The 25,915-nt window shown below is 43.9% G+C and overlaps 1 long non-coding RNA gene across 1 annotated transcript in view; it reads right to left on the minus strand.

Moving 5' to 3' along the window:
• Nucleotides 1-1,644: 1,644 nt before the first annotated feature.
• Nucleotides 1,645-25,915, minus strand: part of LOC110255548 (uncharacterized) — a 266,752-nt gene continuing 242,481 nt past the window's right edge. Inside the window, exon 4 of the long non-coding RNA XR_014816887.1 lies at nucleotides 1,645-5,227. This is a non-coding gene — a long non-coding RNA (uncharacterized LOC110255548). The remainder of the gene's footprint in view (nucleotides 5,228-25,915) is intronic.

The following is a 25,915-nucleotide window of genomic DNA, read 5'->3' on the forward strand; positions in this document are numbered from 1 at the left end:
GAAATGTCCTTATTTCCTTTTGAAGCATCCCATGCTTCATATGCTTCATTTCAATAAAAGTTAAAAGTCCTCGGCTTGCACAAATTGCTTTAAATTTCAATTCTTCTTCTTTTCTTATCAACATACTTCTGAAAGGCTAGTTTCTGTCCCCAAATTTTTGTTAAAGTAAAACATAAACAATTTAGGGATTTACTATGTGTGATAATAGTTGTCAATCCAACTTTGATTAAGAAACAAGAAGTAAATTTATCGGTCACATTAAAACCTTTAAATATTGATATAGTATTTATTAAAACTTTATGTGTATACATTTATATTAGAAATCAAATTTTAATTGTAATTTTTATTTAGTTACTATTGAATAATGACAGAAAGCTATTGATTATTTATAAGCATAGTTCCAAGGAACAAGATATGCACTTTTTAAAATTATTTTTCCCTATGTTATATTTAATTGAATTATACTTAATAAAACTAAATTTATTTTTGTTGAGTGAAGTCATGAAACTATTGGGACATAGTTTGTATGTATACCTCTTTTTTTTTTTTTTGCATTTTTTTAGGGCCACACCTGCGGCATATAGAAGTTCCCAGGCTAGGGGTCGAATTAGAGCTGCAGCTGCCGGCCTACACCACAGCCACAGCCACAGCCATGCCAGATCTGAACTGCATCTGTGACCCACACCACCGCTCATGTAATGCCAGATCCTTAACCCACTGAGAGAAGCCAGGAATCGAACCCACATCCTCACGGATAATTGTCAAGTTCGTTTCTTCTGAGCCACAACTGGAACTCCTTTTTTTTTTTTTTGTATGTATATCTTTAGGTTGTTAAAATATGTTCCCCATGTTATACTAGTAATTCATTATTTTGTTGTTGTTTTAATTTCAATTTTTTGAGATTGAATTATAATGTAACATGTAACATTATATTAGTTTCAGATGTACGACATGATTCAATATTTGTGTATATCGTGAAATAAGCACCCCAGTAAGTCTCATTACCATCCGTCACCACACAGTTACAATTTTTTTTCTTGTAATAAGAAGTTTTAAGATTTACTCTCTTAGCAACTTTGCAATATGTCATAAGCAAGAACATGAATAGCAATGGATTTTTATTGTATATCACAACTTATTAGTCCAATAGAGACTGCATATAAAAACAGATAAACAAAATTAAGAACAATAATAAAAAATCAGAAAAAAAGGGGGAAAGATAACATCGATGATTTGAGGACATGCTGGAGGACTTTCCTGCGCGGCGTGGTACCTAATGTGGCGCTAACATCGAGTTTCCTCACTGCTTTGCACAGAAGGTGAAGGTGAAAGAAGGCTCCTGAGAGGATGAAACTGACTGCTCCTGGCGCCCATGGTGGCTTAGGGTCTATGTACAAGTCTTGACTTTGCCCCTGGTCCCCGACAAGCATCACTGAGAGGTTCAGGCAAGAGGAATTCAACAACCGGCAAGAGGGCGACACCTTCCAGGCTGTCCGAGCGCTGGTCCTGGCCCTTCGCCCACAGCAGCCGGGGGTCATCTTGGGGCCCAGGGAGCTCTCTCAGCCTCTGGGCTCTGCGTCTGTCGGCGTGGACGGCTCCAGTTCCCATCTGCTGAATTGTTGCTCTGAGCTTATCAGGACAGGATTTTTTTTTTCTGAGAATGGAGAGGTGTGGGACTGGGGACAAAATGGGTGACAGAGTCCAGCCAAGTAGGACAAAAGGGTTTACTGTCAGAAATTGAGAGGCTGGTTAAACTCCTGCCCTTAAAAAAAAAAATAAAATAAAAAAATAAATCATAGCTTCTTTGGAAATGAACTGATTAGAGGAGTCTTGTACCCTCTCATTCCATAATCGTTGCTTCATCTTCACTTAGGAACACTGCAGTCTGTGATGCAGGGAAGTCACATGACAAATATCTTAGTGAGAAGAGACTGGACCTTAAACCTGGCTTCCCCCCTTGGCTCAATTCACTAGTTTATGCAGCCATCTGATAATGTGGTGTTGGTGTTTTAATATTAATGACGGTGATAAGCAGACTATGTCACACTTAATATGTAAAGTTAATTTGGGTAGAAACCATAGAATGCACATATCCTAAAGTATTATTGCTTGTGATAAGGAAGCTACACGTCGTTTAAATTTCTGCCTTCAAAAATGCTTTTAAACTTGGTTGTGATTCATCTTATTGTACCTTGTGTATATTTCCAGGAATTGCATATTTCATCTACTATTTGAAATGCCGACTGATGGGAAGGTAATGTGCTCCAGAAGGGAAATAGACCCACCCAGCTATTCTTCCAGCTCCTTAAATCCTGTTTTACCTCATCTGATAGGAAGGCCAATTTACCTTGCAAAGAGCAAATGTGTTTGCGGTGAAAGACAGTTTCCTGTTGCCAGGTAAGTTAAATGTCAGGGCAAGGAGCAGAGGTCTAGCTCTCTTATATTTTAATATCTAAATATGGAGATTTGAAGCCTTATAAAATGGTGATCCTCTAGAAGGAAGTGGAAAGATTGTCATTTACTCATGAAATATTTACTGAAAACCTCGCTAGCATATGTCAGAAACTGGTCTTGGCGTTGAGGCTACAGTGATGAACAAACAAACAGTGGCTCACCCTGAACCTCAGTAACCATGTCTTTGACGTAAACAGCCGAGGGCCGCTTCCTTCGCCTGCCTCGGTCACTGCAAACTTACTGCAAAGTACAGTGAATACCGTGCACCCACTTGAATTCAACACCATCTGGAAATGTACCTGAGAGACCCCGAGCATCCAATATGGGTCAGGTGACTTGCATTCTTTCTCTGTCTCCTGCATAAATGCTGTAGGGGGGAGATACTCTGGCCTTATTATAGGTCATTCTCCAAAACACATAAAATCGTTTCAGTAAGTCAAACGCTCCTGGCAGAGCTGGAGTTTTCACTTGGTTCTTGAGGTGATTTGGAGAAAGGCTGTTATGGAAACAGTGCTGTTTAAAGTTTGTAGTGTTCACTGGTAGTGATTCCAGAAGTCTCAAGGGCTTCTGGGAACACTTTGTAAATTGGCAACTTCAGATCTTCTGAGAAATCACCTGATGTGGTTTGCTGTCTAGAGCTGATTCTCTTCTGGGCTGGAGAGACAGTATGTCTGACCCTGGAGGATATTTTGTTGGAAATCTTGTTTCTGATTTGTACGTGTTAAATCTCCTTTTGGGTACTTGATTTAAGAATACAGATACTCTTTGTTTTTCAAGACTTACTGAATAAATAGAACACAAGGAGAATGAAGCTTCCCAGATTTCTTAATTCAGGCACGCTTCCCTAAAGTGTGTCCATTTAAACACTCTCTTATGTTAAGAAGACTTTTGATTCAATTCCTCTTTTTCTATATAGTTTAAATATATAAGATTAGTTATAAGATTAATTATAAGCTTTGGACTGACAAAATCAATAAAAACCTGTGCACTTTAGTCCTGAAACATGTAGATAATTTTACATAAATTCCATGTAGATAAAGGTAGTCCTTCCAAATGTAGATAATTTTCCAAATTCCACGTTTCTTCTAAAGATTGTAAGATTAAGAAAGTAGAAACCAAAGTTTTTATCTTCATTCTCTTATTATCTACTTGTGAGATCCTTGCCAAGATATTCATCATCCTGAGAAAATTAACTTTCTAAAGTGTCATCCTATTAAAAGACTATATAATAACCAATGGTGGCTATCAATTATTGTAATAGAGGGTTTTGCTAAAAATAACCATAGAAAAATCAATGCTTTACTATTATAATGATTTAATAATTAGCCGCGGAAACAAAATCTTTTATATTAATATCGGGCAATATGTGACGGAGTCAGTTGTAATGCTGATGACAATCACAATGCAGAGAAAAAGCAGATAAAAGAGAACGGGAAAGGAAGGTGCGAACTATGTCGAATTTGGTCTACATACTGGAGCTGGAAGTGTGTGGAAGCTGATAGATAATTACGGTAGAGGCAGAACTGTTTAAAGGGTTGCTTGTGTGAGGATGCGGAGAGTTTTGTGTAGAGTGAAACAAACCATCTGAGATGTGACAACCCAGCCTAGAATAAAAGGGTAACGCCAGCTGTGATACACTTATTTTCCACTGATGTGAACACATGGATGCTGAAGAAAACTGGTATGAGAAGCAAACAATTGAGATTTAAAGCATGTGAGCTCCAAAATGTGCATCCTTAATTTTTTTTTCAAAATATATCCGTTTAAACTATTCAGGAGCCTTTGGAGTTCCCGTTGTGGCTCAGGGGTTAACGAATCCGACTAGGAACCATGACATTGCGGGTTCGATCCCTGGCCTTGCTCAGTGGGTTAAGGATCTGGCGTTGCCGTGAGCTGTGGCGTAGGCCAGCGGCTACAGCTCCTATTAGACCCCTAGCCTGGGAACCTCCATATGCCGCAGAAGTGGCCCAAGAAATGGCAAAAAGACAAATAAATGAATAAATAAACTATTCAGGAGCCTTCTACTGAAAGCACAGCTGAAACTGCCTCTGTTCTACCTTGTGTTCTTGCCGACAGTGTAAATAAAAACCATGTATAAACAACAGATTTTGTGCCCATATGTGCGTATTCGAGCATTTCTATATGAACACACTTGGTGAGAACAGAGAGTATTATCAACCAGAAATTAGAAGATTGGTGACTTTCTTGTAATATTTTTTTTTTCTGAGTTCTCATGTTATAAAAGATTCTCAGTGGCTTGTTGGACACTTTACGTGATAGATTATAATGAGCTAACTGTGATGGGCAAGATATAAGAAAAGGGACAGCTCTCTCTTCTGATGCTTTTGCAAAGTCTTTTCTAATCAGTTATTAGCATAAATCCAGGAGTTCCCATTGTGTCTCAGTATAACCTGGAGCCTCAAAGCAACTGCTGTCTCTTCGTGGCTATCCTCCATAATTTAATTGTGATTTAACTATTAATGCATAGTAATGTGATGACTGTATAACCATATGTATCATTTATGAATGAGTCTATCTGCAAAAACAAAACTGAAATCAAAGTGAAATGAAACAAAATATCTGACTAATAAAGACCAAATACAAAGGCGAGTCACCTCCAGCTACCAGAAGTCACAGTGTTGGGAAGCCAGGTGAAGACAGACATGTCCCAGGCATTTTCTCGCTCCCTGCTCTGCCACAGTATACAGGCTTTTCTCTCCCTGGATCCAGGAGGGCTGCTGAAGGCCTGAAGCTGTGTCCCCGCCTTCTCGACCTGAGAAGGCAGAAAGGGAAAGAAAAGTACTAATGGTCCATGCCAACTGAGACTGCGCCTCTATGATGGATCCCAACTCAGGTCACAGGACCTCAGCTAGTGCCAAGGGCATCTGCATATATGAATACATTTATTTGAGCACATTGATACCCTAAAGCAAACACGATTTCAATTTTCAGGAAAAAAAGAAGAAAGGATTTCGGTGGAAAGGAATAAGGCCTCTCTCACTGGAAATTTCAACTCTGACTGAGACCTGAAACATCTACAAGTCAAAGAAATTATCATTTTCATGGTGCCCTCCTCCCACAGATAACACAGACTTTTAGATGCTGATCTAAGAGAACTTACATTACAAGGGAAGCTAATCGCTTGCCCTAAATCCCATTCAAGCGTTTATTTGAGAAGACAAAAAAGGAAGGCAGATGTAAACATGCCAAGGGCTGGATTTTAGCTCCCTCTTCCTGTTACCTGTTCACGATTGAAAACATCAAGTGGTTTTGATTTTATTAATTTTTAAAGACGAGTTTAAAGTCTTTTAAAGGCTCCAAATTGTCAATCTATTTCCAGTCTTTCCAACTGCGAACATATTTTTCAGTGTTCTTAGGTTCGGACAAAGACCGTTGCCTGTCATTTCAGTAAACAAAGGATGTCGCAGCCACAAAGACCTCGCCACTGTAGCCCCTCCTGATGGTGGCCCTGAGGGGATTCAGGGTGGGGAAAAACGGGATACTGGCCTTAGATAACTGAGATGTAGGGCCAAGGAATATTTTCCTTCCTAATTGAAATGTAGTTGATTTGCATTGTTGTGTTAGTCCAGGATTATGTCGTAAGGATTCATATAAATATTCTTTATCAGATTATTTTCCCTTAGAGGTTATTGCACAATATTGAGAACAGTCCCCCATGCTCTACAGTAGGTTCTTATCAGTTATGTATTGTATATATATAGCAGTGTGTATATTAGTCCCAAACTCCTAATTTATCCCCTCTTTCCCCTTTGGTAGCCACAAGTTTGCTTCCTATGTCTATAGGTCTATTTCTTTTTTGTAAATAAGTTTATTTGTGTTTTTTTTTTGTAGATTCCACAAATAATCACTGTTATACGATACTCTGTCTGCTTTCTTCGCTTAGTATGAGAGTCAGATGCAGTGATTCCCAGACTCTTGCATCTTCCCCAACACGGAAAAGCACTAAAATCATTAACTTCAGATGTCTTCTCTTTGTGACGAGCAGTCTTCTTCTGAGGTTTGACTACAAGTTTGTTTGTTTTTCCAGTAGAAACTCCTACCTACCCTGACCCCTCCCTAACCTCTTTGGAGCAGTCCTTCAGAGCTCTCTGAGAAGCTTTATATCAGGCTATGGTCCTCAATAAATCCACCAAAACCCCCATAATTCTCAACTTTTAGATTGTGCTTTCTCTTTTTTTTTTAGTTGACAAAGGGAACCTGTAAATATGACCAGTGTTACATTACCAACAGCAGGGCCTTGGGAAGCTCAACCAGCAGCAATCACCGTTGTGTGTTTCCCTGTTTAGATGTCTGCTAAAGCTCACCCCACTTGCTCTTCTCTTGACATAAGGCCACGCCAGTTCTCAGCCGCTAGATAAACCATCAGTGATCAGTTTTCTACAAGCGAGATGACTGATTTGAAAGATAATCTGGAAAGAGAGTCTAGAAATGCTTGAGGAAGTGATCCATCTTCTTCAGTGGTGAAAATTGCGTCTTGACCTGTGTTTGTAGCAATTAGAGTGAATGTGCCAACATACCCCACAGGAAGTGCTTTCAAATAAGACCGTGCAATGGACGGAATTGGCCTATTTGTCTGCCCCAGAACTACTGGCCAGACTGAATGCACATTTAACAACTTTTATTATCCAGGACCTAATATCCCATGTCTGGTATCTTACCTACTTCACTCAAAACCAAAGGGATTAACCTTTACATGTGGACACGGTCTTCTGAAGATGGGTTCTTCCTTCTAAAGTTTGAGATAACAATATCTTAGCTTTGCGCTTTTGTCTTATTTTTAACCACCCTCATCTATGCAGATATTTCTAAGACCTTTATACGAATACTTAGAACGTGAGGTTCCACTGGAATAGCTAATTCTCCAGTAGCTGAGAGGACCAGCCTGCAAGGACTTCTCCTCTTTCTTCCCCCATTGCTGTTAATCAAGAGCCAGGTGAAGGCATCCAGACCTTGGACAAGATAGTCTTCTCTCCAAGCTGGGAGTGGCTTTAATAACGAGTCTTCAGAGACCTCCTGGACCTGCATTCACTGACTTGCTACTGGTTCGAAACCAGTCTTCCTTGTGCTCTACTCCGGGTAACACCGGATTCCCACGTGCAACTGGAACAGGCCCGTTCCCCATCTTCCAAGTCATCACACGTAATATGTTTTCCTGTCTTTGTCCACCTGCGCTCGTGACACGGAGCTTTTACCTACTGCCCTTTTGTGAAAGAATGTTTTATTAATTGGAAGTAATTCGACCCACTTTTGTGTCCAGTTTCATAATCTCTTTTGAATTTGGTCCTAATTTATTACTGGTTGATACAAAGGTGACCCTTCATGTCAATGCTATTCTTCCAAGAGAAGAAAGAAATACACACCCTGAATCCTGAAGTGTGTCTTTCTTCTTCTTTGTTAACAAGTGATGTTTGGCTTCCATCTGCATCCCCCTGCAGCGAAAAAGGTTAACTCCTCTTTCAAGATTTTCCTTTTATTTTTTGAATCTTGACGTGTGTTTTGTCTCAACGACCTGTTATTTCTGACCATGGTGACTAATCAGAGCTGACGATGTTATTCTTTGACAGGATGCAGAGGCGTGGTCACGCATCTGCTTGCCCAAGTCTCCTACCCATCTGAATGATGCCTTCCTCTCCACGGTGCCATATGGCACACTGTCAAGGTCGGCCTCGAGGTGGCAACAGGAGGCGATTAAGCAGAGAGTTCTGAGATGACTCTGCCCATCTCCCTATTTCCTAGCTTACCACAGCATCATCATAGGCTTGCCTACTGATCGAGGTACACACACACACACACACACACACACACACACACACATACATGTGTATATATATATACATAGAGAGACAGACCTAGAGACAGACAGCGAGAGAGACAGAGAGAGGGAGCTTTACTCTACTAATGAAGCCGACGAAGATCCTCCTTTTGTAAAGTTGGTGCCAACACTGTTGCCCTTCTGTCCACAGACCAGCAGCCCTACCTTCTCACAAGGAAAGAGAACGGAGGATGAGGCCAATCATACCAGGCTTGGGAAGAACCAGGGGCTGTAGAGAATTTTTGATTGTGAGAAGCAAATGGTCTGATAGAGACAAAAAAAGATCTCTTATCTCCACATGCAACCCTCGCAGGCAGGGATGTGCCCGTAGCAAGGATTTCCAGATTTTATCGTGTTTTCACAATTAAAGACAGTTACAGCCGAGTGCACAGCATGTAGCCATGAGCCAGATAAAAGTACATCATTAAGTGTTCTGATTAGATTGGGCGCTAGCCTGTTTGAATAATTTATAAAGTTTTGAGGGGCTACTTATGAACAGACACTTGTTTTTCATTTTTTAAAGTTTTGTTGGAATAGAGTTGATTTGCAATGTTTGGGGTAATTTCGGCGGTACAATAAAGTGATTCGGTGGTTATACATGTACGAACATCCATTTTCTTTCAGATTCTTTCCCCACATAGATTATCACAGAATATTGAAAATGGGGACTGTATGGCCAGTTCCCATCGGCCAGTCGTTTCATATGCCTCAGTGCACATATGCCAATCCCAAGCCCAGTCCATCCTTCCCAGCCCCCTACCTGCCCTCTTTGGTAACCATAAGTTTGTTTTCCAAGTCAAGATGCTTTACCTCAGGCTGCCTTCTCTAAGGTCTTTCTCTGAATTATGCTTTCTGTCCATATAAGGTTTTAGTAGAGTGATTAGCAGTAGCACTGGGGCTTCCAGATGCCATGTTTTCACTGGTACCTGTAAGAGAGGTGCCTCATTTATACCTGATACACTGACTAGTGAGCTTGGGAAATTGCGTGGGTATCTGTGTGGCCCCAACAAGCTTGTTTAACTTTACAAAGTAGTTTAACTTTAGAGAGTCAATAAAAAGTGTGTTTCCCCTTCTGCACCTGAGTCTTTTGAGATAAACATGGAAGTAGCATCCTCAGACTTTTTCTGCTGTGTTCAAAAATTCATTTCGATTTCAGTTTTACTGACAGCAATTTTTTTTCTCTTCCGGTGTGCACGAGTGTCTGGTTCTGCCAGGGAGCGTTGCAGTGGACATGACCACGTTAGAGGGGCTGGCTACCAAGACCAGCATGAAGAGACCTCTGCCGTGGGCTTCCCTACCCATCTCCCATTTAATGGGGAGAACCTCTTGGTCTTGGCAGCAGGATGGTTGCTGGAGCTGCTGTGCCATGCGGTGGCCCTGTCCCTCGTCGCCAGCTCCCAGCCTCCTCCCTGGGTCAGTGCTGTGTCAGTGACACAAGAGAGGGCAGAGGCCTTCCTTCGCTTTCATTTTCGCTTGCTTTAGTGCTTTGTTTTAATCAGAAACCCAGAAAGTCAACGTCAGCTCTCTGCAGGTGGTCAAGGAGAAAGATCTGGGAGCTCCTGGCCGTACTGGTGGGTTCTGGGGCAAAGGACGCCAAGTGCAGAAGGAGCCGGTGAGGAAAGCATCTGGAATGAAATGCAGAAATAGCATAAAAATGTAAACAGAACAGGGAGTTCTGGTCTGGCTCAGTGATAACCAACCCGACCAGTATCCATGAGGATGTGGGTTCAATCCCTGGCCTCACGCAGTGGGTTAAGGATCTGGTGTTGCCCTGAGCTGTGGTGTAGGTCACAGATGTGGCTCGGATTCTGTGTTGCTGTGGCTGTGGTATTGGCCGGCAGCTACAGCTCTGATTCGACCCCTAGCAGGTGCGGCCCTAACTCAAAACTTTAGAGTTTTCTTTTGCCTCATCGTATGCCCTGTTTAAGAAAATAAGAATATCTGGAAGTCGAGAATAAGGAGAGAGAATAAGAGAAAATCAGCGACGGAGAAGCAGAGGGCCTAAGGGTAAGGACTCAGTGAGGAAAGGATGGGTAACGGGGCCCCGCCCCCACGACGATGATGGGGAGGGCCGGTCGGGTCTCCCTGGGGCAGTGGTTCTGCTGGGGTTCAGGCAGAGCTTTCAGCATCTCGGGGGTGGGGGTGGAGGAGGGCTCCGAGGAAGTCACGGGTGAGGTGAGGGAAGACCCCGTCGTGACTTTGCCCTTCTGCCAGCAATGGGCTGCGTTGGTTTTGTCTTAGGCACCAGCCCTCAACATGCCAGATGTTCTTGCTGCTGGGGGCCCTGAAGAAGAGCCCTGGAGCTTGGAGACACTATGCTGGGGGGCACATCAAGGGGCCTTTACCTTTAACGGTTAGGAGATGCTGCAGTGGCCTGTGGGCAGAAGTCAGGCTCTGACCAACAGGGTTTGAGAGCCCACAGGGTCCACCTGAGCAGGAAGGGATAGGGGGAGTCTGGGGACCCACTGGGAGGGCTTGGCAGAATTTTCTCTGGGGTACCTGTTGCAATTGTAAGGCCCAGACTTGTGTTTCACTCCCTTCGGCCAGTGAAGCCTGCGGATAAAAATCACAGCCATGTCTTTTAAGACTTCTATTTTCCCTGGCCCATGTTTGATTTTTTTTTTTCTTTTCCTGGATTCTACTGAAGAACTCTCTTAAAATGAACTCTGGGCGGGGAAGAAAAACAAGTTGTAAAGCCATTGTCTGAAGGTGTTATAGATCCGATTGCAGTTTCTATTGAGGCAGACGGAGTTAAGCAAAAAGGTAATTAACTTCAGGTAACGATGGCGTTGTAGGAAAGAGAGGTGTTGGGCAGCGGAAAACTGATTTCAACTGACTGCCCCCATCCCTGAGTTCCGAGGTCTGTGTCCCTCAGAAAAGTCGGGAGGCGATTTAGCACCTGGGCCAACTTCGCTGCTTCTGGAAGCGGTGTTCCCTTCACGGAGTTTTCAATGCAGGCCTCTCCTTCTGCACTCCGGGCACGTAGGAGGTGGCCGCCCTGGCGGACGACGGTGAGAGCGAGGCTGGCGGTGGGGGTGGGGGTCATGGCATCGGGAGGACCGTCTTCAGGACTGAGGAAGGGAAGGACTGCTTGGCGAGGCTTCACCTCAGGAGAGGAGGATGCTCGTCCCCCTGGGGGGTCAGTCCCAGATGGAAGTGTAAGCTCTTGTTGTGTATTTGCACCTCTGTCCCTTCAGCTCCTCGTAAACGGACCAACTGGGGTCCCCGGTGGAGGTGCATTTGCATTCTAGCTCCTGACTCTTTAAAGACGGTATGAACCACTTTGTCCCACTGGGGCCCCTAAAGGTCAACCTTGAGGACACAATGACCATTACAGGACCCCTGCCTCTTTACCAGGGCCTCCTCTCGCCCACCAATCAGACCCGATGCCCCAGTGGGTGGCAGGCAACAAAACGCCTGCCACACGGTACCCAGTCCCCTGGATTTGAACACATAAGTGTGATTCATTTCCTCCCCTAATGTCAGAGATTGAATAGAGATCCAAGCTCACGGGTAAGCTAACCATCACCACTGATTCATTAATTCGACGAATGAACAACTCTTGGCTTGTTTTATCCGCAGGCTTGCTAGCCGAAGGAAGTGAAAATACAAGTCTGGGCCTTTGTTAGATGATGGGGGTAAAATGATAGGGAAGAAATTAAGCTTTTTATCCCAGAAGAACCCCCCCAAAATGGATAATTCTGATTCCAGTAAAGATACCTCGTTACATCATAACAATGCATAATTAAGCAACTCATTCTTTATTTTGGTCATCAAGACTTTACTAATTTAATGGCCTTTTTAGCAGGTGGTGTGTTGCTAACTACCCACGGCTCTGTTGTACTTTGCCAATCTCGTCCATCTCCAGCAATACTGGATGACTGGTTCTCACCGACTGCTATGATCCTGATGTTTCAAACATCTGTGTTTGATCTGTTCCCATCTACACCCCAGCTTCCAGCTTGTCCTCCGCCCTGATAGGATGACCTGAAGTGTCGCATTTCTAACGTCAGGTAGAAGAAGTCCTGAGGTGTGATCAGAGAAAAAGAAAAGCATAAATCTAGGCGGTTGTTCTTCCAGCTTCCTCCTTGTGGGCTGGCCTTGGGTTCTGGGAATTTTTTCCTTTTTTGCTCTCCATTGGATGGCTCTATGAAATTCAAAGGAAACTTAAAGCAAAGATAGAAAACAATTCTAGGTGTACCTTAGTAAAGCCCAAAGTGAAAAACAAAAAGGCTTTGTGAGGTCAAATAGAAAAACATCTTTATACTTTGGGAAGGCATCTAAAACCTTGGGAAAGTAAAGACTGTTTTAGTAGGACACAGAAGTGCAGGCCATAAAGAAAGAGAGTGAATACTATGACTGCATGAAGAATAATCCTTCTTTAAGAGCAGACGCAAGTAAGAGAGCTTAGACCACAACAACCAAAAACACACAATGCAATGAAAACCTAAGTTGGCGAAGTGGTGCTTTGTAAAGTAAGCCATCCCTATAGACAATAAAAACTATTTTTAACGTGTTTGAGCCATCTCTTTGGTAATAAAGCAAATTAAAATTAGGTTTACAGTATGACACTATAGGAGTTCCCGTCGTGGCTCAGTGGTTAACGAATCCGACTAAGAACCATGAGGTTGCGTGTTCGATCCCTGGTCTTGCTCAGTGGGTTAAGGATCCGGCATTGCTGTGAGCGGTGGTGTAGGTTGCAGACGCGGCTCGGATCCCGCGTTGCTGTGGCTCTGGCATAGGCCGGTGGCTACAGCTCCGATTGGACCCCTAGCCTGGGAACCTCCATATGCCGCGGGAGCGGCTCAAGAAATGGCAAAAAAGACAAAAAAAAAAAAAAAAAAAAAGACACTGTACACTCACCAAGATGGTTAAGAAAAAACAACCAGACAACATCAAGTATTTGGTAAGTAAGTAGATCAGTGGGAACCCAGAGACCTGTGGGTAGGACTGTGATTCATGCAATGAATTTGGATAGTAATCATTATTTACTAACTGTGAACATATGCATACCCCATGGCCCAGTAATTTCAGTCCTAAATATCTTTTAAAAAGAATGCAGGAACATGTGCATGCAGAGAAATAAATAAGTTCATAGGAGCATTACTCATATTAATCCCCCCAACTCAGAAATGACCCAGCTACACATCAATGGGAGGTGGTCGACTGGAACACTGACCTGCTGCCTCCGTTAATAGCTGGTTACAGAGCACGGAAACCCGCGAGCTGGAGACCCAGCCAACGGAGGAGAACCTCACAGACAGCGAAGCGAGATGCAAAACGATGCAGGCAGAGCTCTTCCGGTTACAGGAATTTCAAAGCAGCTCATGCTATCAGATAGGAGGTAGTGGTTTTACCAGTGCCATTCTTTAAAAAATAAAAGGTTAAACATAATCGCACTGTCATGTGGAGGTTTTCTGCTTGCAGATTTGGGGAGCTGATGGGGATGACACACCCAGTGCAAAGTGAGAGACCAACGTGTCCTCCCATTTCAAAAAGGAAAACACGCCCTGAGAATATTTACACCAGCGGGCGTGGATCCTCCTTGGTCACCCGGGCCTCCGATTTCAGAGCCACTAATGAGATGGGATCGTTGAGACCACCTTTCTCAAGGCCCGTCCAAATGGGCAGCTTTGCCTCCGACAGTCCTGCGATAAGGAGTTAGTTGGGGACCTGGACGTGATACTTCCTGAGGTGATTTCTCCCTGCTGAAGCTTTCTCTTTCTCTCGCTGCCTCACATTTGTCAGCAAGGGCCACACCAAGTTTTCTCCGTGGAGGGTCACTGTGTAACCCCCCATGCAGTGCTCCCCTCCCCAGTCTCTCACCTGTAAGCCCTATAGGATTGATTATGGATGAACTCAGGTAGTCCTTTATTCTGTAAAGTTTTACACAGTTGATATATATTTGGGGGCCACACCCACAGCATATGGAAGTTCCCAGGCCAGGAATCAAACCCGCACCATAACAGCAACCAGAGCCACAGCAGAGACAATGCCAGATCCTAACCCACCGAGCCGCCAGGGAACGCCCAGTTGACTTGTGAACATCTCACCTCATCGTTTAAAGGACCAAAGGCCGCACCAAGGTGGGAGGCTTGCCTTGTGTTTCTCCTTTGTCACCTATGTTACTGGGCATAGCGCTGACTGCAGAGAGGTCTTCAGTAGTACTGTGCCTAAGGATGTACTGATGGAGAAACGCCCATGCGTCCTGATAATTAACTGAAATAAAACGTGAGGGTGAATTTCCTCACGTGGAAAATATGTGATCGTATTCAGTAAGGCTTTTTTCCTCCCCTGATATATTACAAGGTCTGATCAGCCTATTTTGAAATGAAGGTTTATAAGGGTTTAACAAATAGTTCTAGAATGTGGTTTCCTACTGTTCTTTAGAGAGCACTCTTTACAAATGTGGCTTTAAAAACTTCATAAGTACTTCTATTTCCAGTGCTGTTAGAGAAAAAAAAAAAAAACTTAGTAAGCATATTTCAAGTAATATATTCTCTCCTTTGCTCCTGCCAAGCCTCCTATAAATAGAAAACTCAGAATACTTCTGCCAATTTCCTGTATCCGGGCTTTCCACCAGCAAACTTCTCTCGCAAGAGTAGATTAAGCTACTTTTCTTGAGTGTTGGCAGTTGAGGTTGAGTCAGCATATTATTCTGAATTTCCCTCCAAACAACCTTCCCTTTAGGAAATGGAGGTAAAGCATGTAACCTGGCCTGGCCGATGTGGACTGTATCTGCTGCTGGACCAGCCTTGCTCCCAGGCTCCCGCTGGGGGTCTTGCACAGCCTGAACTCTTCTGGGGTCCGTCTGCAATGGCCAAGAGCAGGAAGACCCCAGAGAGTCTTCCCTGTGTGTGTGTGTGTGTGGGGGGTGATGAGTCAGAGCTGAGGTTGCCTCATTCACGGACGCGCCTGATAACCCTGGGGGCTCAGCAATTGGCCCCAGCTCCATCCTTTAGGGAGATTCCTGAGCCACTATGAAAACTTCTAGGCTGGTTCTCTGTGCTCTGGCTCCACAAAAGAACCAACTCATGGGTTTCCACTGTCTGTTACACGATTCCCCCACAAAGCAACCCCACTAATGTTGGGATGCAAACAAGACTGTGTTAGTGATACTTTTCTGAAGAGCAGAACTGTTGCAAAGAAATAACAACCCATGACTTTATATTTTTAATTGAACTCTGTATGTCCTGCCTCTTTAGTGATACTGTAACACTCCCAGGGAGAGAGGCTGAAAAAAGGAGAAACGTAAACTGGAAATCCCGGTGTTATGTGTGGAACAGAGGCGCCCTCATGCCAGCTTTTACCATCGGAACCTAAGGAGCTAAAGAAGCCTCAAGGAGAGACATCATCCTTAGAAGACGCAATTGGGGTAATTTCGATCCCAACCTGCGTTGTCTGATGTAAAAGCCCAGGATGGTCCTCACGCCTCCTCTGGGGAAAGCAGAGCAGGTGACGCACCGAGTGATCTGCTGGGGACGAGACGTGAGGAGGAGCTGGCGGGAGGGTGCAGAGCAGGTGCGAGAGGATGGAACGAGCAGAGTTACTCGGAGAGGGCCTTATGCTGTGACTATGGCAATAAGAAATATGAACTGCTCCCTTGGTGGGCCGTGACCTTGCCCCTGTTACAGCTGCTCCTCGTGACACAAGGAAGCCGTGCAGGAGGAGAGGCGGGAGCTGGCAGACCGGCCAAGGGCCCTCAACCTCAGCAAAGACGTGGCCTCTCCTCTGAAGGGCTTCCATGTCATTCTTGCTAGGCTCTTTTCTCCATCGACCAGAGAACATTTTCTGAGCTGGGAGGAACAGAATCAGAATTCCCACAGGCTACGGTGCTGAGGATCAGAGCTTTGGCGGGGGCCCATGGGGCAGCCAGCATTGAGGGTGGAAGCCACCCCCACCCCTGTGGTACGTGGCCACTGCTCTTTGCCCTTCAGAACCACACTTTGCTCCGTGCACGGAGGCTGACGTCCCTGGACGGCATCAACCCATCTCTGACCTGTGGGTTCCCTTTGAGCAGCAGCGGAAGACAGCACGAGAGGAAAGAGGGAAAGAGTGGGCTGTTTATTCCACTGGGAGCCTCTCTTCCAAGGGAGATCAACAGGTCTTTTTCCTCCACCGAAGGCCACAGCTCCGTGATGTAACTCCTGCGTGTGGCTCCAGCCCTTACCTTATCCTGGCACCTCCAGCCCTGAAGGATATAAATAAGGGTTTCTTCTGTGGCTCATCTCTGGGTACTCGGACCTCTCCTGGGGGTTTCCCAGGGCCCTGCCCTCACCTGGTGAAGAACCCTTCATCGGAGCCCTTTGCAGTTATGGCCACGAGCTTGCTTCATCTGTCGTGGGAGGACCCTATGTCTGCAGTGATGCGTTTACCTGCCAATGCCTTACTGCTCCATTAATTGCTGTAACATATTTATCCACAAAAGTCTCTATATGAGACTCTGCACTAAAAATAATCATAACCAGAGCTAACAGTTACTGAGCATGTGCCCTGTGCCGGGCACTTTTCTAAGCACATTCCGCGTATAACTTGATGAATCATGTCAGCGGCCCTGAGTGTTAGGCCTACTAGTCAGGATACACGCTGGTACGCTGCATTCGGAAAAGGAAGTCTCGAATCTCAGAGACTTGGTCACAACAAAGACGTATTTCTTGGTAACATCAGAATTCCTTTTGGAGAGAATTCTTCTTCACATAGAGATGTGTATCATTTGTGAGCTTGTTGTGCCGTGATCTGTGCTCTTAGTCAGATTCTGAGTGTCTGAGTCACAGACTGGGTGAGTGTGCACGGCAGACATGGAGGTGGGGCCCTCCAGCAGACTCAGTGTCAGGGAGGCCAACTTCCTGGCTGGCAGATGGCTCTCCTCTTACCAAGTCATCAGGTGCCAGAAGGAGCAGGGGAGCTCTGTGGGGTCTCTTTTACCAGGACGCTAATCCCATCTGGAGGACACGACCTTCATGACCTAAGCGCCCTAGAGGCCCACCTTCTATCGCCTTGGGCTTTAAGGGGTCAGGGTACCAATTTGGGGAGCAACAGAGCATTTGGTCCATAATATTAAGTTGAAGTTGAAGAGGTAAAAGGAAAGCATGGCAAGTGTAAAGAAACTCTAGATATGAAAAAAACAGTAAGGGTTTTCTTTTATATGTACCGAGAGAATAGACTCCTGTTGGTGATTTACGCCGCATGCCCCCACGACTGCCTTGCATTGAGCCAGTGTTGGAATATGTCCATTAAAATCCCTGGGATAATTATAGCCGACCTTAAGGCAATTCTTCAAAATAAAAGTGTAGCTATACCTCCAGGAAGCAGGGGCATTAATTTAATGATATTCTTTCCTCACCACATTAGGTTGATTTAAGGTGGGAAATAAAATACTGCTGAAGGCAAACACCTAAAGTCATTCTTGTGAAAGATCCACCCTCAGTGGTCATAAGACACAGGAGACTGAACAGGAAACACATTTGGAAATGGACACTCTCAATACAAAGTTTTGAAAAGGATGGGGTTTAAATAGATTCAAATAAAGTCATGGAATCACTTGAATCATTTATAAAGGGGGAAAAAACTCATCTGAAACTTCTAGATATGGTGAATGTGACTATTGCCAGATTTGAAATAGAGAAATACAATGATCGTAATTCTGAGAAAAAGCAACCTGATTTTATAGTATTTTGAGAAGTATTTTGAGTAGCTAAAGGAATTTTATATTTATGTTAAAAAAAAATTTTAGAGTTCCTAAAAAGAGATTTTAGAAAGCAGGCAATACTGGCAAGTAAAATGTCATGTATACTAGCAAATTCCGCTGTTTGGAAAACTGGGTGGGGAGCGGAACCTGGCGAAGAAATTTGAACTGAAAAATAATACCTTGTATTTTATTTATCAGAGTGGGGTCGGCAGGAGTGAAATCATCTTTGCGATAAGAAGCGGTTGAACACATGCTTTCATTTTCAGGGGTGGCCGTGAGGCTAAGAACGGTAACTTTTAGGCAGCGACACTCACTGAGGATTAGTCTTTACTACCGCCCCCACGTGGGGAGGACCCGAGGACCCCGCCATCGTCCTCGCCAGCATCCCGTCGGCAGCACAGCCCGGATAAAGGAAATAAAGCATCTCTGGCGTCTTACTTTATATTTGGAACTGGTGCTGAGAGGACGGCTCATAATTACCAAACTGTACTAGTAATACAAAAAAAGTTATCTCACTTTCTCGAGTTCAAAGATATACCTGCTGTTAATACCCAGTGGGATCCTTCTAGAATTTAGGAGGAAGGTAATCATTTTGGAAACGTCTATGATTCTAGCCGCCTCACTTGCCCCTGGGTGTCCCCTCCCCCTGGTCTCACTCCCCCACCCAGTTCAGCCTCCTGGTTCCTAGTCATTTTCAGGCTGCAGATGACGTGTCATCTCCAGGTAACCCCGTAGCTCTCCCCGGGCGCACTCCCTCCAGGTACTAACCTCCCTCTGATCCGAGGGCTTGAAAGGCACGTTTGAAACACTTCTACACACGTATGTGTCCCTCCACCATCCTCACACATATTTTATTTTTAAACTTTTTATTTTAAATGATTTTTAGTTTTTCTATTATAGCTGGTCCCTTGCCCATATTTTAAAAAGTGGAGGGGGGTGTGTTTTGCCTCTGCATAGCCAGCACCCCGTTCAGAACAGTGTACACTAAATATTCATTATGCAAATGGATTAAGTGCTTAGCTATTAACGCAAAATGTAAAGATCATTCTACTGTGTTCTAGTTGAAGACATACATTTATTTCCTCAGACACCAAACGTGTATTTATATTTTGCCTAAAATGCTTTATAACCTTAAAAATAAAAAGCCAGTCTTGTTCCCACACTGCCGTTCTTGAATTTCACATCATGTCTTACTCACTGCCCTTCTGAAATATCTCCCATCCCTGCCCGCCTCTCCATTTCCCCTGCACTGACTCGGTTAAAGACCTCATAAGCATTTTTCTTATTGTCCTAAACGCCTCTCGATTCGTCTTCTTTAAGGCTGGATTTTCCCTTTCATTTCTGCCGCCAGAGTAATTTTTCACAGTAATGAAGTAATTCTGTCATTCCCAGAATCAAAGTCATTTGGCAGAACTTCATTGACTTTAGGGTAAAGTCCAAAGTCCCTAGGGCTCAGTAACTTTCTAACGAAAACATCAGCCGGTCTCCCCACACGCGACACCCCAACGCCTGGTCCCTGGACAGGCACCAGGCGAGGCGAGGCGTAGACACCTGTCTGCTTGGGGATCACAACCAGCACTTGGAGCAGGGTTATCCTGGAAATGCCGCCTTACACCAAGTGTTTCATCGAAGATGTCCAGTCATTATTCCGTTTGATTTGTTTCCTGATTGGGTTATGGAATGGGAAAACACTTTCTTAAAAAATAATTAATTTCACCTGGTAATCTCCTGACTTTTTTGATCTAAAGATTCAAGAATTTCTTTTCAGTATCTCCCCCCTATTATGTTAAGGACTACATTTCTTCTCTTGGCTCTCTCTTGCTTCCCGAAGAGAAGCAAGAGAGAGCCTTGTGCATTTATATACATATATACACATATGTTACATATGCTTTTATATACGTATATGTGCATGTACATATCTATGTATAGGTATGTATTCTCTGTTTATCTCCTCTTCTTATAATTTGTAGTTTTCTGTAATGTTCCCTGACAAGTTCTAGAGCCATCAGTTTTAACAAACCGCCTGTACATTCTTCAGCGTCCAGTCTGGCCACCACTGCCACCATTATGTAAATTCATTTGGTCAAGGTGTTTGTTTTTCTTTTTTGCCTCTAAGAACATTTTCTTAAGCTGTTTCTTACCTCTTGACATTTCCTTCAAGTCTCACTGCTCTGTTTTTGTCTTGTTTTAATGAATGCAATATTCGCTTTAATCTTCAGGATACAAATTTGCAGTAAATTTTATTTTATTTATTATTATTATTATTATTATTTTGCTATTTCTTGGGCCGCTCCTGCGGCATATGGAGGTTCCCAGGCTAGGGGTTGAATCGGAGCTGCAGCCACCAGCCTACGCCAGAGCCACAGCAACGCTGGATCCTAGCCGCATCTGCAACCTACACCACAGCTCATGGCAACGCTGGATCGTTAACCCACTGAGCAAGGGCAGGGACCGAACCCACAACCTCATGGTTCCTAGTCGGATTCATTAACCACTGCGCCATGACGGGAACTCCTAAATTTTAATTTTTAAATGCATTTGTGTTTCAGCTACCCCATTTCTAAAGAGGGATCTTGGTACCAAATTTAAATTTGGAAGTCTGTTGGAAGGAATTCTGTAAAACAGGGTAAGTCAATCTGGACACAACTGACATCTCAGGCCAAGGATTCATTCCTCGTGGGGCAGCCTTGGGCATCATTGAATGTTTAGCAGCATCCCTGGCCTCTACCCAGTAGACAACAGTAGTGATCCCCCAGATGTGACAGCCAAAAGTGTCTCCAGATGTTACTACCTGTCCTCTGGTGGGTATGGAGGAGAGAAAAATTACCCCTGTTAAGGATGAGTGCGCGCGCGCGCGCGCACACACACACACACACACACGTGCTTTTTCTCATACTATCTCCCATCGCATTTTACCCAAAGAGATTGGATGTAATCCCCCGTGTGCACAGTAGGACCTCATTGCTTATCCTTTCGAAATGTAATAATTTGCATTTATTAACCCCAATGCCCCATGCTTCCCACTCTCTCCCCCTCCCACTCGGCAACCATAAGTCTCATTCGTCTCCATGTCAATGAGTCTGATTCGGTTTTGCAGACAGGTTCACTGGTGCCATATTTTAGATTCCACATATAAGTGGTATCAGATGGAATTTGTCTTTCTCTTTCTGACTGACTTCACTCAGTAGGAGAATCTCTAGTTGCATCTATGTTGCTGCAAAGGGCATTATTTTAGAAACTGGAACAACACTGTAACTCAACGGTACTCTAATGAAAAAATAAACCACCATATCACACCACAGGGGGAAAAAAAAGAACCCGTGCTCTCGAGTGACTCTCTGAGCCCTCAGCCAAGTCCTTATTAAGTTCTGGTTTTGCCCGGTTGAGAAGAATACCCTGGATTCAGGGTTGAACACCTACCTTTTGAAGAATCCCTGAAAGCAGAAACAGTCCTTAGCCATACAGACTAGGCTCCCAGCCAGGAGGCCTGAGCTCTGGAGGCCCTTTGGCCATTTTAAGACAAAGCTTTTGTTGCTGAGATAATATTTCATTCTCCTTATACCTGATAGCATCAGTCATGAAACTGACCCTTGCCCCCCAGCAATTTGACTGCTCTCTCTTCACACATTGCTGGTCTTTGTTTTTCCATACTCAGTGAAGTGCTTTCATTTTTGGCCAATCTCATCGTGGAGGAGTGTGTGCTAGAGGTGACTGTGGTTCTCCACTTAGACGTTGTGGTCCTTTTCGAAGGCCGGGAGTCAAGGCCTGGACTGACTTTACCACTCACACTTCCGGCAGTGGGGAGGAGGGCTTCTCGGGACCGGGCCACTGGCCAAACCAAACGCTGTTCCAGGTGTTCTCCAGTCTCAGTTCTACAGGCCGTTCCTGTCTTCATCCAAGATGATTCATCTAGAATCAATTCTTCCAAGTTTGAGTCTGTCTGAAGAGCTAGTTACCTAATGACTAATCTTTCTGAAATCTAACACTTCAAAGCGTTTGTGTGCTTTTTGTGAAAAATGCTTGCTTATATGTTTTTGGATCTGGTTTTCCCATTTTATAAACTATTGAATCTTTTAAGATATTCTTGGTCACTTTATTTAAGAGGCTTTTTTATAGAAGTTCCCTGGTGGCCTACCAGTTAAGGGTTTGGCATTGTCATTGTTGTGGCTCAGGTTTGATCCCTGACCCGGGAACGTCTGTATGCCATGGGCACTGCTGGAAAAAAAAAAGAAAAACATCTTTTATTATATATATAGTGTCATGTACTTGCTTTGTATTTGTATGATGATGATGTTTTAAGATTTCATTTTGTATTTATGATCTAGTGTTTACTGTCAAAATAGAAATACAAAAAATATTTACTGTAAAAATAGAAATATGAAAAATAAAAGCAGTGAACGTTAATAAAATTATAGCCAAGCCATATCACTTATTCATTTTTGCTGTGAATGCATCAGTGCCTCACTAAATAAGACACTAATAGGAGTTCTCTATCGTGGCTCTGACTAGTATCCATGAGAACGCAGGTTCAATCCCTGGCCTCGCTCAGTGGGTTGAGGAGCTGGCGTTGCCATGAGCTGTGGTGTAGATCTCAGACACTGCTCTGATCTGGCGTTCCTGTGGCTGTGGTGTAGGCCAGCAGCTACAGCTCTGATTCGACCCCTAGCCTGGGAACCTCCGTATGCCACGGTTGCAGTCCTAAAAAGACAAAAAAAATGATACCAATCATTGAAGTAATATGCATATATATTGGAAACAATTGGAAACAATTAAAGAAGGAAAAAACAGCAAAAAAGCTGCTCGTACATACAGAGAACACACATAGTATAAATCCAGATTTAAATGACGGATGGATTCTCCTCCATTTCTTTGATATTTAATAGGAGCCAAATATTGAAGAACACATTTTGTAACCAACAAGAGAACACTGAAATGATTTCTTGTCATCCAAAGGATGGGTTACTAAGAAGGGATTCAATCATCTTTTCAGTGGCTACTAATACCCCAAACGCTGTATTAAGACCTCTGATTACCTTCCATATGCCATGGTTTGTAATGGAGTGGGGCTCAGATCATGAGACCGTCAAGGTACTTTGCCGTCAGACAGCACCCGTGTGGTCTAGCTGTGTGATGAGTGATAGAGCCATCTGGAAATGGCAAGAAAGCCATAATAATGTAGGACAGTGAAATACAATTTTGAAAAATGTAAGGAAAGACATATGAAAATTAAATCAAAAGAGCCCATGAAGTTTAATCGAAATTTCAAAGAACAGTTAAAACAATTGTGAAGCACAGCACGGAAGAGGGATTTGGCTGTAAGAAAGAGGAGTTCAGGGTGTACCATGAAGCTCTAGTAACTTAAACGGGGCACAGGGCTGGCCAGATGGAAGGCAGAACAAAATGGGGGCCTCAGAACTTGTTTACGGAAGAGAAACAAACGCACAGTTTTCAAAACCAGTCTTGTGGTTCCCACGGGGAGAACCAGGGAAGGGGGGGCCGGGAGCTGGGCCGTTGGGAGCAGCACATACACACGGATGCCGAGCGTGGCTGACTGACCAGAACCTACTGTATGGCACAGGGGTGTCTTCTCAAGAGTTTGTACTTAGGTATATGGGAGAAAAGAATGGAGATGACAGATGATGGGGAGATAGACAGATAAACCCTTCTTGATCTCTGACCAGTAGATTCTCCAGTCCTTGGGTAATTGGACCTATTTTGCTTTTTCTCTAGAGTTTCTCTCTGGACAGTTTTCTCACTTTAAATTCCTTTTCCCTTCCAGTGTCTTTCTGTCAAATAAGTCAAATCCAGCTGCCACCTCTGGTCTCCGTTCATGTGTCTAATAAGGATACAAAGCATAACCAAATAAACTCCTCACCTCTACCTCCAAACGCCTTTCTCACCTCCATATTTTTCCTTCCAAATGAACGGCCGCATTATTCATCCATGGACATAGACCCAGTCTCTTGGAGCGGTCTCAGGTTCCATGGTATGGAATTGTAAGCAGCAGCTGAACTGAATAAATTAGATCAGTAAGGCTCAAGGCATACACAGGTAAATAAACATGGGTTTTAAAAACTCAGAAAAATGTGTATAATATGCTACTGAGGACATAATTGTAAAAACACATTTAATACTATATAGAGTTTAAAAGAGTATAAATATGCAGTTTAAAAATGTTTGATATTGCGATTTCTTCCACAAAGAGAAAACTGAGGTTGGGTTTGAATGAAATTTCACATGTATCTGTGGTTTTGCTTCTCAAGGATAATCTGAAGCAAATATGGCAAACTACAACTACGTCTTCACCTGATATGTTTGTAATATTCTTTTATTTCACTTCCAGTCACGGATGGGATGATGGAAATAAAGAATGGGCAGCAAAGAAAGGGAATTGCCCTGTTCTCTGGGTCCTAGGAGGTCCTCCAGGGCCCGAACTTTGCGGAACTAAAAGGGTCAGTGCGGCCAGACAAACCCAGAATGGGATTTCTGGTTTATTTAATGGTCTGCAATGTTATAAATATTTCATTGAACAACACTCAGGGAGGAGGCGTTCTGAATGCATAATAAAAATCAAACAAGAAATACTATGCAGGAAGATATTGCCCTGGCTAAGCCACCGTTGGCCGGGAAAGAGTGATGCGTCAAGGCAGAGAGGGTTGCGGGGCTTGTGCTGTGGAGCAAAGCATGTCAGCTCCCAGGTCAGATGCATCTGCAGCTGTATTCTTTATTTTGCCCACAGGTAAATCATTGTACTGTTTTAACCTGAGGGTTTACAATTTGTGGATGCTTTTAAATTTTATATAAGCCTGAGATCTGGAAAAGAGCAGGTGGTCAAGAAATATTGGGATTTTTAAATTTGGGGTAATTTTTTTTCTTCTTTTGGTTCCACTCCCGGCATATGGAAATTCCTAGGCCAGGGATCGAATCAGAGCCTCAGCTGTGACCTACTTCACAGGTGCAGCAGCATCAAACCCTTAATGCACTGTGCCACAGCGGGAGCTCTGTATAAATTTTCTCTTTAAGTGTAGTCCTATGCATGCTGTTTCAATCATTAAATGACATCAGGGTAATGCTGATTTTTTTCTTTTGCTATTTCTTTGGGCCGCTCCTGCAGCATATGGAGGTTCCCAGGCCAGGGGTCGAATCGGAGCTGTAGCTGCCAGCCTACGCCAGAGCCACAGGAACGCAGGATCCGAGCCGCGTCTGCAACCCACACCACAGCTCACGGCAACGCCGGATCATTAACCCACTGAGCAAGGGCAGGGACCGAACCCGCAACCTCATGGTTCCTAGTCGGATTTGTGAACCACTGCGCCACGACGGGAACTCCTGATTTTTTTCTTTATAGGGCTGCACCTGCGGCATATGGAGGTTCCCAGGCTAGGGGTCACATCAGAGCTGCAGCTGCCGGCCTACACCACAGCCACAGACACACAGAATCCAAGCCACACTGCAGCTTGCAGCAACGCAGGATCCTTAACCCACTGAGTGAGGCCAGGGATTGACCTTAGATCCCCATGGATGCTAGTCGGGTGCTTCACCTGCTGAGCCACAGTGCGAACTCAGGACTAAATTTGAACTGTCTGAAATGTGGCGGGCAATAACTAATAGATGGCTCCATGTTTTCTACTAACTGTAACTTGTTAGGAGAAATATGTGATAGTAGACTACCCAGCATTGTTTTCGAGAAACCTTCATTCATTCTTTCAAAATTGCACTGGTAACATGTAAATCTTCTCAGCAGAAACGTACCTGGCTGAGGTAGCATTCTTGAAGGGATATTATTTCATTGGTTTTTTCACTTTGGGAACCACAAGTTTCATTGGCATATATTTAGGCCAGGTGGGTTTTTTGTTGTTGTTGTTTTTTGTCTATTTTTTTTTTTTTAGGGCCATACCCACGACCAATGGAAGTCCCCAGGCTAGGGGTCGAATCTGAGT

The sequence above is a fragment of the Sus scrofa genome, chromosome 9 (genome assembly GCF_054392235.1).
Source record: "Sus scrofa isolate SSC_HxYL_T2T_F1_AM1 chromosome 9, Sscrofa_HxYL_maternal_Yorkshire_Landrace_v2.0, whole genome shotgun sequence".
In the NCBI taxonomy this organism is placed as follows: Eukaryota; Metazoa; Chordata; class Mammalia; order Artiodactyla; family Suidae; genus Sus; species Sus scrofa.